The sequence below is a fragment of the Lissotriton vulgaris genome, chromosome 8 (assembly GCF_964263255.1).
Source record: "Lissotriton vulgaris chromosome 8, aLisVul1.2, whole genome shotgun sequence".
NCBI lineage: Eukaryota > Metazoa > Chordata > Amphibia > Caudata > Salamandridae > Lissotriton > Lissotriton vulgaris.
Genome location: NC_141696.1, coordinates 1,366,069,453 through 1,366,081,692, shown reverse-complemented (window position 1 = coordinate 1,366,081,692; position 12,240 = coordinate 1,366,069,453).

The following is a 12,240-nucleotide window of genomic DNA, read 5'->3' as shown; positions in this document are numbered from 1 at the left end:
AGAAAATATGGCTGACCGCGATGGAGTGAAAAGATGTGGATAGGGCCTTCTCAGCGCTAACTTTCAGACTCAGAAACGTTTCAGAGAAAAATGATCTGAGACGGTAAAAATCAGCAGGTCTAGGCTGCAGGGGTGTCAAGGACGGAATGTCATTATCGTCCAGCCTTAGTTCGAAGCCACGGCGAAAATGTCTATTTTCATACTTAGGTGTCTTATTACGATGAGCGAAGAACCACCACCGATGGTGTCGGTGACGGTCCCTCATCCAAAATAACAGGGATCTCCGTCCTCAATATTACAATGGCTTTTGGATGGATAGCGGTCAGAAACACAGACTTCTACAGTCTCAACAGGCGGTCTTTATCCCACCGCCTGTTGGACCTCCCTGTAGTCCCAGAAATGGCGGCGGTGTCTCTCAAGTCCCGCCTTTAGGGATTACAATATCCCTTTCTGTTGGTCATTCAGCGCCAGTCAAACTGCAGCAAAACGGCAGGCGGAAACAGATTTGAGGGCCCGTAGCAGGCCCACCTAACCACCTGGGCCAGGGATATAGGCCCTGGGGGGCACCTATGGTGCCACCCTACATATCCCTACACCATTTGGCTGCCATGTAGGGCAGGGATATGTGTGCGGGTGTCTGTTTTGTCTTGCAGTGGCTGCTGCAGAGCGCAGTACCCAACACAATACGAAACATGGGCAATGCGATGCCCAAATTATAGGCAGGAGGTTCCAAATAAGATTGGATGGCAGACAGACAAAAGTCTGTCCGCTGTCCAAATGATCCCCTTAGTCTCTCAAATGGGAGTCAGAAATTTCCAGTGGGATGAGTCAGAAGGCTCTAGGCAAAGACAGTTTCACAAAGCCAGATACCCTGTTAGTGAAGTACAGATGAAATGGATTTGTTGCTGCGGAGAAGAACTAAGCGGGAGAAGCCGCAAAGTCAATCAGACTGGTGATGCACCTCTCGCATATAGGCAAGCAGTTTGGTCCCGTTTTCAGTGCAGCATTTAGCCACAAGTTTTATAAGTCCCCACTTTTGGAACGTCCAAGGGTCCAGTGCTAGAGGGGAGCCACTTGGACGGTCAGGAATTACTAAGGGTGGGTCCATGTGTGTGTTCAAGATGGAGGAAGCCTTTTGTTTTCTTGTGACTCTGAACAGGAGGCCAGCAAACTAGCCCCTGTGAGTCACTCTGGTGGTCCTGGGACAGGTGAAGATTCAGTCCTTGCACCCAGGAAGAAGGTAGCAAAGCAGTAGGACAACAGGGCAGCAATCTAGTAGGGCAGCAGTCCGTAAGAAGCAGCAGTTGAGCAAAAGTCCAGTCCTTTCAGCAGCAGAGAGAGTATCCACAGATCCAGAAGTGTAATGGAGAGTTGGTGTTTGAGATCCTCTTTTTATTCCCAGGTACCCTCCTTCTGGAAGGTGGGAGAATATTCTTTACTGTGGCATTGAAGTGCATGGAAATTCCTGACTCCCCTGCCCTGGCTCCAAGCTGGTTACATTGACAAGGGGTAGGTGTTAGGTCCTTTGTGTGAGGGCAGAGCACTGCCTATTCAGTTGCAAGTGAGGGCTGTACTCAGTTCCACACCCCTTTCCTGGCAGCAGATGGCCCATTAAGGTACACATAATCCCTCTATTGTGTGACTGTCTGGGAGGAATTCAGAAGGCCTGTCAGTTACATCCAGTTGTGTGTCCCAAGGAAAGCTACAGGCGCCAAAGGGCTAAGTATGGAAAAATGCCCTCTTTAAAAAGTAGGATCTTCAAAATTGTAAACAAAAACCTGACTTTAACATTAAATAGGACTTTTCAATCTGTCAATCAATCAATCAATCAATCAATCAATCAATTAATTCATTCACCTGCTCCAATTTGGACATTATGGCTTAATAAATGTAATAGAAAAAAACCTTGATGTTATCCAATTGGAGGGAAAGGTCTCACAGTAGTAAAAAATGCATTTTGGAGTTTTTCACTACCGGGACATGTAAAACTTAAAAGTAAATGTTTTACCTTTCAATGCCAGATGTGGGTCCCGTGCTCACTATGCCACTGGAGTCAAGCTCTCCGGGCTGAAGATGGCTGATAGCCAAAAACCTGTCCTAGATGCTTGATTCTGGTCCCGGGAAGACATGGCTTGGCAGTTCGGGCTGGACTGTTCCCATGAGGTACAGGGTCAAGACTAATTTGCATATGGCCATGTCTGAACTGGGGTGGCTTGTTGAGCAAAATAACGATGGATTAAACCCAGATCTGTGACTGGGGGTGAATGTTTACCATTGTGCAACATTCTGTCCATCATCCTGTTTGTTTTGCTGTTCACCCTATGTGGGAAGGGTATACCCAGACGTGGGTCCCATGCTCACTACGCCACTGGAGTCAATCTATCCTGGCTAAAGATGGCTGATATCCAGAAACCGGTCCTAGGATGCCTGATTCCGGTCCAGGGAAGACATGGCTTGGCAGCTGGGGCTGGACTGTTCCCATGAGGCACAGGATCAAGACTGCTTTGCATATGGCCATGTCTGAACTGGGGTGGCTCGGTGAGCAAAACAACGATGGATTAAACCCAGATCTGTGACTGGGGGTGAATGTTTGCCATTGTGCAATATTCCGTCCATCATCTTGTTTGTTTTGCTGTTCACCCTATGTGGGAAGGGTATGCCCAGACGTGGGTCAGGTGCTCACTACCCCACTGGAGTCAACCTATCCTGGCTGAAGATGGCTGATAGCCAGAAACTGGTCCTAGGATGCTTGATTCAGGTCCAGGGAAGACATGGCTTGGCAGTTCGGGCTGGACTGTTGCCATGAGGCACAGGGTCAAGACTGATTTGCATATGGCCATGTCTGAACTGGGGTAGCTTGGTGAGCAAAATAACGATGGATTAAACCCAAATCTGTGACTGGGGTGAATGTTTGCCATTGTGCAACATTCCGTCCATCATCTTGTTTGTTTTGCTGTTCACCCTATGTGGTAAGGGTATGCCCAAACGTGGGTCCCGTGCTCACTACGCCACTGGAGTCAAGCTATCCTGGCTGAAGATAGCTGATAGCCAGAAACTGGTCCTAGGATGCTTGATTCCGGTCCAGGGAAGATATGGCTTTGCAGTTCGGGCTGGACTGTTCCCATGAGGCACAGGGTCAAGACTGATTGGCATATGGCCATATCTGAACTGGGGTGGCTTGGTGAGCAAAATAACGATGGATTAAACCCAGATCTGTGACTGGGGGTGAATGTTTGCCACTGTGCAACATTCCGTCTATCACCTTGTTTGTTTTGCTGTTCACCCTATGTGGGAAAGGTATGCTCTGATGTGGGTCCCGTGCTCACTACGCCACTGGAGTCAAGCTATCCTGGCTGAAGATGGCTGATAGCCAGAAACCGGTCCTAGGATGCTTGATTCCTGTCCAGGGAAGACATGGCTTGGCAGTTCGGGCTGGACTGTTCCCATGAGTCACAGGGTCAAGACGGATTTGCATATGGCCATGTCTGAACTGGGGTGGCTTGGTGAGCAAAATAACGATGGAACTGTGACTGGGAGGTGAATGGTTGCCATTGTGCAACATTCCTTCCATCATCTTGTTTGTTTAACCTTTCAATGACACAGCACCCTGCCCTATCAGCCACCTAGGGCATACCTTAAGGGTGACAGGAGAATACACCTAATTAAGGACATCATCAATTACCAGGACAACATAAGAGAAGGTCCTATTACCACTCTCAGCCAGGACGGAATTATAACCGGCCGAGAGACCTTCAAATCTGCAATATCTTCAATGTCTTGGAAACGATGTATCAGCAGGAGGAGGTGACAACACTTGTCTGGGGCTTCATGGTGAGCTTATTCTCGAGGATAATGCCTAGGTTTCTGAAATGGTTGGTATGGGGGGAGGTTCGAGTTCATAAGGCCACTGAGATTTATCCCATGGGGAGTGCTTGTTGCCAAAGTTCAAAACCTCAGCTTTGTACATGTTTCAGACACTTTTTCCTTTATCCAGGTGGCAAAGCTTGTCATGCAGTTGAGGCAGTTGTTTTATGTTGACGTTGGAGTCTTTGGATAGGAAGAGGATGAGATGGGTGTCGTCTGCGTAGGGAATTATGTTGAGTTAGTGGTTCCTAACGATTGTGGCTAGTGGTGTCATATATGTGTTAAAGAGTGTTGGACTGAGAGATGAGCCTTGACAGACACTGCAGCTAATGTTCATGCACTAGGAGGTTAAAAGTGGGCAGGCGTACCCATTGGGTTCTTTCTGGAAGGAATGGAGTGATCCAGTTCAGTGCTGAATCCTGGGTACCGATGTTGTGTACATGGCAGATAAGGCAGTGGTGCGATATGGTGTTGAATGCCAATGAGAGGTTCCGGGAGGATTAGAGCAGCCATCTCTCCCCTGTTGCATTGAGTCTGGATTTCATCAGTAACTGCTATTAGGGCTGTTTCTGTGCTATGGTTGCTGTGAAAACCTGACTGGGAGTGGTACAAGAGTTGATGTAGTCCCAGGCATTTGGAGAGCAGCTGGTTGATCACTTTCGCCATCGCTTTCGCCGGAAAGGGCAGCAGGGAGATTAGCCTGTTATTGCTCAGCTCGTGGAGATGGGTTGAAGGTTTTTTGTGTAGGGCGCTGACTTCTGCTATTTAAGTCTGAGTAGGATGATGTTTAGATGGAGGTGTTGATGATGGTTAGTGTTGAGCTGATTGTGGATTTTCCTAAGTTGAAGATGTGGTGGCGGCAGGGGTCGGTAGGGCCTCTGAGTGGTTACACTGCATGGTGGTGGAGGTGTCCTGGTCAGAGCGGTGCTTCCAGTCCATATTTCCTGATGTCTAGTTGGTTGGAGAAGTCTGATGGTTTGGGTTGGGGCGAGGTTTCTGTAGATTTTGTCGCTCTTCTGGGGAAAGAAGTTGGCTAGTCAGTTACAGAGGTCTTGTGGCAGGGTGCTTGTTTTCTCTATAGAAGAGGGCTTACACAAAAACATAAGGACTTCTATCTCTTTCAGGCACCTACAGAGTGCAACTGATCTTCAAGAGTCAAGTGGTCGGCCTCTGGTTTTACACTTCAGAGCCACAAAAAGCAGAAGGACTACTGATCCTGATACATGTCAGCTGACTACTGAGAACTGGACTCTGCAGGAGGCCTGGCTGAAGAGAGGAGTCTGCACTGAGTAGCTGGTGGTTGCAGGACTGACCAGATCTTTGGAACTTAGTCATTTTGTTGACCTCCTTAGGACTGGGACAATGTGATTAAGTGACCCCAGGGACATTGAACCGAAGGCAAGAAATCCAGGTTCATCCCTCTAGAAGCTTTTTGTCTCACTGAAACTAGTTCAGCTGGAACTCATGGTGCATGTATCCAGTCTTATGGAGAGGTTGTATGACATTACCATGCGTTCTTTTACCATGCATGTTTTTACAATGCATACAACTACCACACATTTATATTCCCTCACATGTGCAATGTCTAATACTGCCACCTACTGTTAAAAAATATGACAATAAATCTTAATACGTTATTGCAAACAAATTATAAATTAAAATTATATGTTATGTTGATTACAGGTTTACTACTATTTTTAAATGTTATATTTTTTGGGGTAGATTCCTTAAACACCACGTTTTAAATTATCCTTAAAAATATATACACTACTTACCACATACTTACCAATTCAAACAAATATAAGTTGTAAAGTCTTGCATGATGAAAGTAATTGTGATGTAAAACATGTGTTGTAATTGCATTGCGTGGTAAAAACTTTGTGGTAAAGGCTGTTCTCCTTGTGGAGCTCTTCCACCCTTGCCCTGCTGGAGAATTTGACTTCCAAAAAAGTGATGAAGTTCAAAGGTAAAGATTTGGACTGGGGCAAGGCCACAAAACTGCCCAACCCATTAAGCAGCCTTATGAGACATAACATCCATCTTCATCCCACTCTGAGTATTTGCTGCCCTAACAAATGGCTTTAGCTGGAGCTCTACAAGGACTTATCCGACTTTGAGGGGCTGTTGCCAGCCACAGCCTTGGACCTTACCCACCTGTCACATTTTTACTTCCATAACAAAGATTGAGGACCTGATCTAAGTGTGGGCAGAAGGATTAATGTCTGTCAAGACAACATTGGCACAAAATTATCCACCAAACAATTTGGTGACCTGCTCACCCGCAGTGAGTTTAAATCTAGCTGTGGCACAGTAGACAGCCATTATGCGTCCTTTCACAACAAGGTGGAACTCACTCTGGATGCGCTTATTCCGGAGAAAACAACAAACACCATATCGAGACAAGTTCAGACCACCTGGTATACTTTTCATCTTAGGATGGGGAAGAGTAATTGTAAAAAACTTGAACGTAATTGGCGACGCACCCAGGATGTTGTAAATAAAGAACTGTACAAATTGGCCTTGGTTAAATACCATACAAACGTTAAATCTGCATGTAAACATCATATTACTTCACTACTGGAACAATCAGGCAGCTCCCCTAAAATGCTTTTTCATATTCTTAATACCTTTGTTAATCCCAAAACCCTTAACACTGAGGAGGAACCCACTCAACTCCTCTGTGATCAAATTGCAGACCACTTCTTTTAAAAAATCGTGGATATATATAATAATATCACCTCTTCTGACATTAAGAACTGCGACTATAGTATGGTCCAATCTTCTGTCCACCTAGGACAGGGAACATTCAAAGAACTTCCATTGTTGACAGTCCAAGATACGGAATTTCTATTAAAAACTTCAAAATCCGGTTCTCCCACTGATCTAATTCCTGCAAAATTTGCCAAAGTATTAGGTACGGAATTGGCAGAACCTCTTAGTTACATTTTTAACCACTCTATTAAAGAAGGCAAACTTCCCAAAGCATGGAAAGCTGCTCAAATCATGCCCATTCGCAAAAACACTAAATTGGCCTCGGACATCATAACGAATTACCGCCCGATCTCTCTGCTACCTCTATATAGCAAATTGCTAGAGAAGCATGTTAACTTTCATTTATCAGCGTATCTGGAATCCAATAATTGTCTGGACTATTCTCAATCTGGTTTTCGCCCCAGGCATAGTACCGAACTTGCTTTGGTAAAAGTGATGGATAATATTCGAATGCTAGCAGATGCAGGTCAGGCAGTAATTCTGGTGCTGAGCTGGATACAAGACCTCCTGAAAGATAGAACTCAAACAGTGAACCTATGATCTTTTAAATCCAAGATCAGCCATGTCACGAAAGGGGTACCTCAGGGCTCGTGCCTTAGCCCGTCTTTATTTAATGTGTATGTCGCCCCTCTGGCAACACTTCTTAGGAAAATTGGGTTCTCCCCAATTTCCTATGCAGACGACACAGAACTGATTTTTACTTACAATAAATACACCCCCCAATATCCAGAACACGTTTTTGGAAGGCATGAAAACGATCTCCTCCTGGATGAAGAGTAATTTCCTGCAGGGAAATGCAGGGAAAACTGAAATAATGCTCTTCAAGGATGCTGTTAATAGCTGGTCCCCTAGTTGGTGGCCAGATGAACTAGGCACAGCTATTATCCCAAAGACTGTTGTTAAAAACCTAGGGGTCTTAGTAAATAGAGACCTTAATCTGGAAGATCATATAGCAGCTACAAAAAAATCCTGGTTCTATGCGTTGAGCCTGCTCCTCAAGATTTTTTACTTTCTCCCTATCAACACTCGGAAAACATTAATCCATGCTTTAGTTCTTAGTCGCTTGGATTATAGCAATGCTTTGCTGATCTCGGCTAAAGACTCTGATCTACAAGTTTACAGGTGGTGCAAAATACGGCTGCCCGTTTGGTGACTAATGCTCCCAGGCGAACTCCATCTCTTCCCCTACTCTTCAACCTACATTGGCTTCCTATTCGAAAGAGAATCCATTTTAAAGTGTGCTGTCTTGTGTTTAAGAGCCTTAACCAGATGGCTCCTATCTATTTGGCCGGAAAGCTAATCAAACACACTCCATCTCGCACACTGCGTTCTGAAGCAATCCAGATTAGGAGGTAAATCCTTCACTTATATTGCCACCACATTATGGAACCAATTGCCTTTGGATCTTCACCTGAATACCAACTATTTGGCCTTCAGGAAAAAGTTCAAGACTCATCTTTTCTAGGCTTATCTCCCCTGTTGTGTTGTACCGTTTTTTGTCCTCAGCGCGGAAATACCCCATTGGGGTGAGTCAAGCGCTTTATAAATGTTTAAAATAAAAAATAAAAATGTAGAAATATACACCATTGCGCTGACAGACATATCTTTCACAGAATCTAGAGTTGTCCCGGAGACAACTCTTAATATTAGTAGAAACCACTGTCATGGCGGATCCGGTCAGTGTTGCAAATGTTTGACATACAGGTCAGTCAAACAAAACAGCTGTCCATCAAACGTTTACAAAGTTTTTCATTTTTAAACGATAAGCTCCTAAGGCGACAATTTGTTTTGAACAATGAAAAATGAATGACTCCCACAGTCTTACAGTTTTTCTTGATGGCGGGGAGTCATTATTTTTTGTTATTATTTCTCACCACCAGGTAAAACTTGGTGGCAACAGACTGCAAAAACAAAACATATAAGGCTGTCCACTGTTAAAAGGAGGACGGATTTACGTGTAATCTCAGATGGCCTGTACTCTGTCAACCCGTAAAAGGAGTATGCTAGCGATGCAGTCAGAGTAGGCTATGTCATCAACACATCTAAGATCTGCCTACCTCTAAATCAGGCATGTCGACCTTGAGTTTGGCTGAGAGGGTAATGATGCTGGAGTACCCTCTCCGCTAAACTCTAAATCAGCCCCTTAATCAGAAGCTAAACACTTTAACTGGAATAACTTGATTTATGTATCTAACCTTAGCTCCATGCCTTTTGGCTTGAAGCGATGCCAAGGACCCAGAAAACTATGATCAGTGACTTTTCATTGCCGATTTTCTTTTTCTTGGCATTTTTTGATCTACAAATTTAAATCATTTTAGTTTTTTGTGTCACTCAATCTGGTATGATGATTCATGTTCTTTTTTTCTCATTAAATGTATTACCATATTTTTCGAATTTGGTCTGGAAATGTTACTGTTATGTTCTTTATTGTAAAAGTGTTGTTACTATTTGAACTTAGCACATCTGTGGGCAACATCGACCAAGGGATGAACAGAGATTTTCTCAGAACTGTGTTTTGACCTAACCATAGAGGGTGTATTTAGTTGGTAGAAGTAGCCCCTCACATTTTTGTCCATATTCACTTGATTTAACTAAACTATTTAATTAAAACCAGGAAAACAGAGATTACATTTGTACAGTGTCCAGTAGCGGCTCCTGGAGGGAGTGCTGCCGGGCGGTGATGCAGGGCAGGGAAGGGGCAGGGTTGGGGGTAGTAAACTCCGGATTATAGCCAAACGGAGGTAAGTATACAAATAAATAAAACACATTTGTTGCGCGAACTGCATCGCCAAATGCTATGGGTGCAGCTTCAATAGATAACGAATAGTGACAAGTTTTCGGTGCGAGGTAGTTGTGTGCGTGTATTCTATTGCTGCGTTGGAGGGAGGTGGTGCCAGAATTTCGCTGTTCACATTTGTTACAAGTTGCGCGTATCTGGTGGTATAGCAAGCTGTCCAGAAGTGCAGGTGTTGATGTTTCAGTGCACTCAGGAGGGGGAAGGAAGTAGCCTTCTGGATTTAGGTCCGCATTTACTCAAATTGCAAGTGTATCAATTTCAATTCATTATGTCTTTATTTCGAATAAAATTCATAAAAGACGACATACAATACATAATATTTTAAAAAACTACTGTAAACATGCCCCCAATTATCTAAAAAAAAGCGTGGCAGACAAACAACATGCGGTCATATCATGACAATTAATTTAAAAGGGTTTTCAATTTCGTTGAACGGATCAGCCACGCCCAACCCAGAAATTTAGCTACACAAATCACAGCATTTCAAATCTTGTATCACGTAATTTCTGCAGGGCTTCACGATGTCCCCCACAATTCAAAGTTATACATATGGGTTTCAGCCATTTCAATCGAGGGGATCGATATGCTGGGCATGCAAAAAACAGATGGCCAATGCTTTCTACCTGGTCGGGACACCAAAAGCATTTATTGCTTGCATTCTTAGCCCACTTTGTAGTAAAGGAGTTGATGGGCAATGTACCTACCCAAAACTGATGATACAGTTTACGGTCTAGGGTTTTGCAAATCAAATCCCAGTAGGGCTCAAGGGACGGAGTTACCTTATGTGTTAGAAAGAGTCCCGTTAGACTATTGTCCGAAGAATGGGTGACCAGTATAGATTTTTTCGTGGCCCAGAAAAGATCCTTAAACTCTTGTTTTGATGGAAACCTGGAGCACCCAGGATTTGTCCACAGCTCAGAAAGGCCCATTGAATACAATATTTGTTTCACTTCCCGGAGCCATGGGATTCTATGAGCACCCCACAATGATTTGACCTCATCCAATTCATGGGCGAAGAGGCTAAGCTCTGGAGTCATCCAGAGCCGACGCCAGAGTGCCACTAGACGAAACCGCGCCATCTCATCCAAAGGTCTGCAACCTAGATCTAATGGCAGTGGTTTAATTGGTGATTGATCAAATTCCAAGTGACTTCCTTCACGTCACGTGCCATGCCTTTGTTTTGTAATGGAGGGAAAGCAGGATTTTCAGCGAGTTGCATAGATGGGGCGTATAGGGTGTCTGTGCCAGAGTGCTTATGAAGTCCCTCCCATGCCCACCGTAGGCATTCAATTGTGTTCATTTCTTTTCTGGGATTTTTATAGGGCAGAAACAGTGCCGTGCTTAGCGGCCAGGGAGAGGTCAGATTGGCTTCTACCACCAAATGCGATGCAGCGCGCGTAATGACATTTGTTTTATTTATTTATTTGTATACTTACCTCCGTTTGGCCATAATCCGGAGTTGACTACCCCCCACCCTGCCCCTCCCTCACCCTGCGTCACCGCCCGGTGTTCCATAATCCGCTGCCCCCCGTGAGGCAGTGGCCCCCCCTGTTTTGCGCATGCGCACGCATGCGCATATTACGGCTGATGACGTGGTACCACGCCCACCATCATTCCGTGACATCACCATTGCGCATGCTCTATTCGAACATGGCTCGCGTCTCGGGCAGAAAGCGCCCGTGGGGTCCTTGTGCCGACCTCTATACACAGCCCGTCTCCGTACCCCCCACCTGCAGGCCGGTATTGCCCCGCATTAAAGCTGCTACATATTTATTTAAAATGTACGTGTTAAACACATTACATTTCTGACAGCTCTCAGCGTATCCCCAGTAAGTGTCCTCAATTCTTTAGCCTTTCCTTGCTATGTCCATCTGATCGGCCTCACTCGGACTTCTTCTTAGACCCCTCTCCCTTTCCTTCTGTAATCAAATCTCCATCAGATAGATGGTGATTAAATTGGCATTAATTAAAATGAATTTTGAAATGTTCCAGCCTCGTACACCGCCTCGGGCTGCTGGCGGCTCGAGGCTCTGAACAATGTTGGCACAAGGACCCCGCGGCCGCTCTCTGCCCTTCTCCGCCCGTGACGTAGGGGGGGGAGCCACTCACGGGGATACAATGGTTCTCAGAACACCGGCAGCACTCCCTCCAGGAGCTGCTACTGACAGTGTCATAAACTAACAGTGGAGATACTTTGTGACTATTATATGGGCTGTTTCTCTTTATAAAGCGATTGTTACATGCAATTTGTGGGGCATTAATTGTGGCTTTCCAATGTTAACTGTGCTGTGCTGTGGTAAAAAAAACACACATTTGAAATTTGCTTTGTGGCAATGAATATGTGAATGTTGGTTTATTACTATATTTGGTCTAAATAACATGTTACAACAATATACATTACTTTCTCAGTACTCTGCAAATTTATTTCAGTCTATCACCATCCGTTAATTAGACATTTTTGGGCAACATTGTTTACACCAATTCACCAAGTGGTGATCACTTACTGTACTGAGCTCTCATGCATATTTTTATAAACAGTTCAACATTATTTGTTTCGTAAATGTATTGGAACTACCTTAAAAAGCGGCATAAAAGAAATGATTTGTTTTTTAATTATTAACTGTTAACATCATCTACTATGGCTGCCAGCATCAACGGTTGAAAATTGTGTTTACTGTTGCACAAAATATACCACGCTGAAACTTTGTTCTTATTATTACCTTTATATACATGTTTCACACACTCTAAACATGGCGGTCCCTGTTGCTTCTACTTACTTGTGAAGTCAGTGCGAAAACATGGAGCTA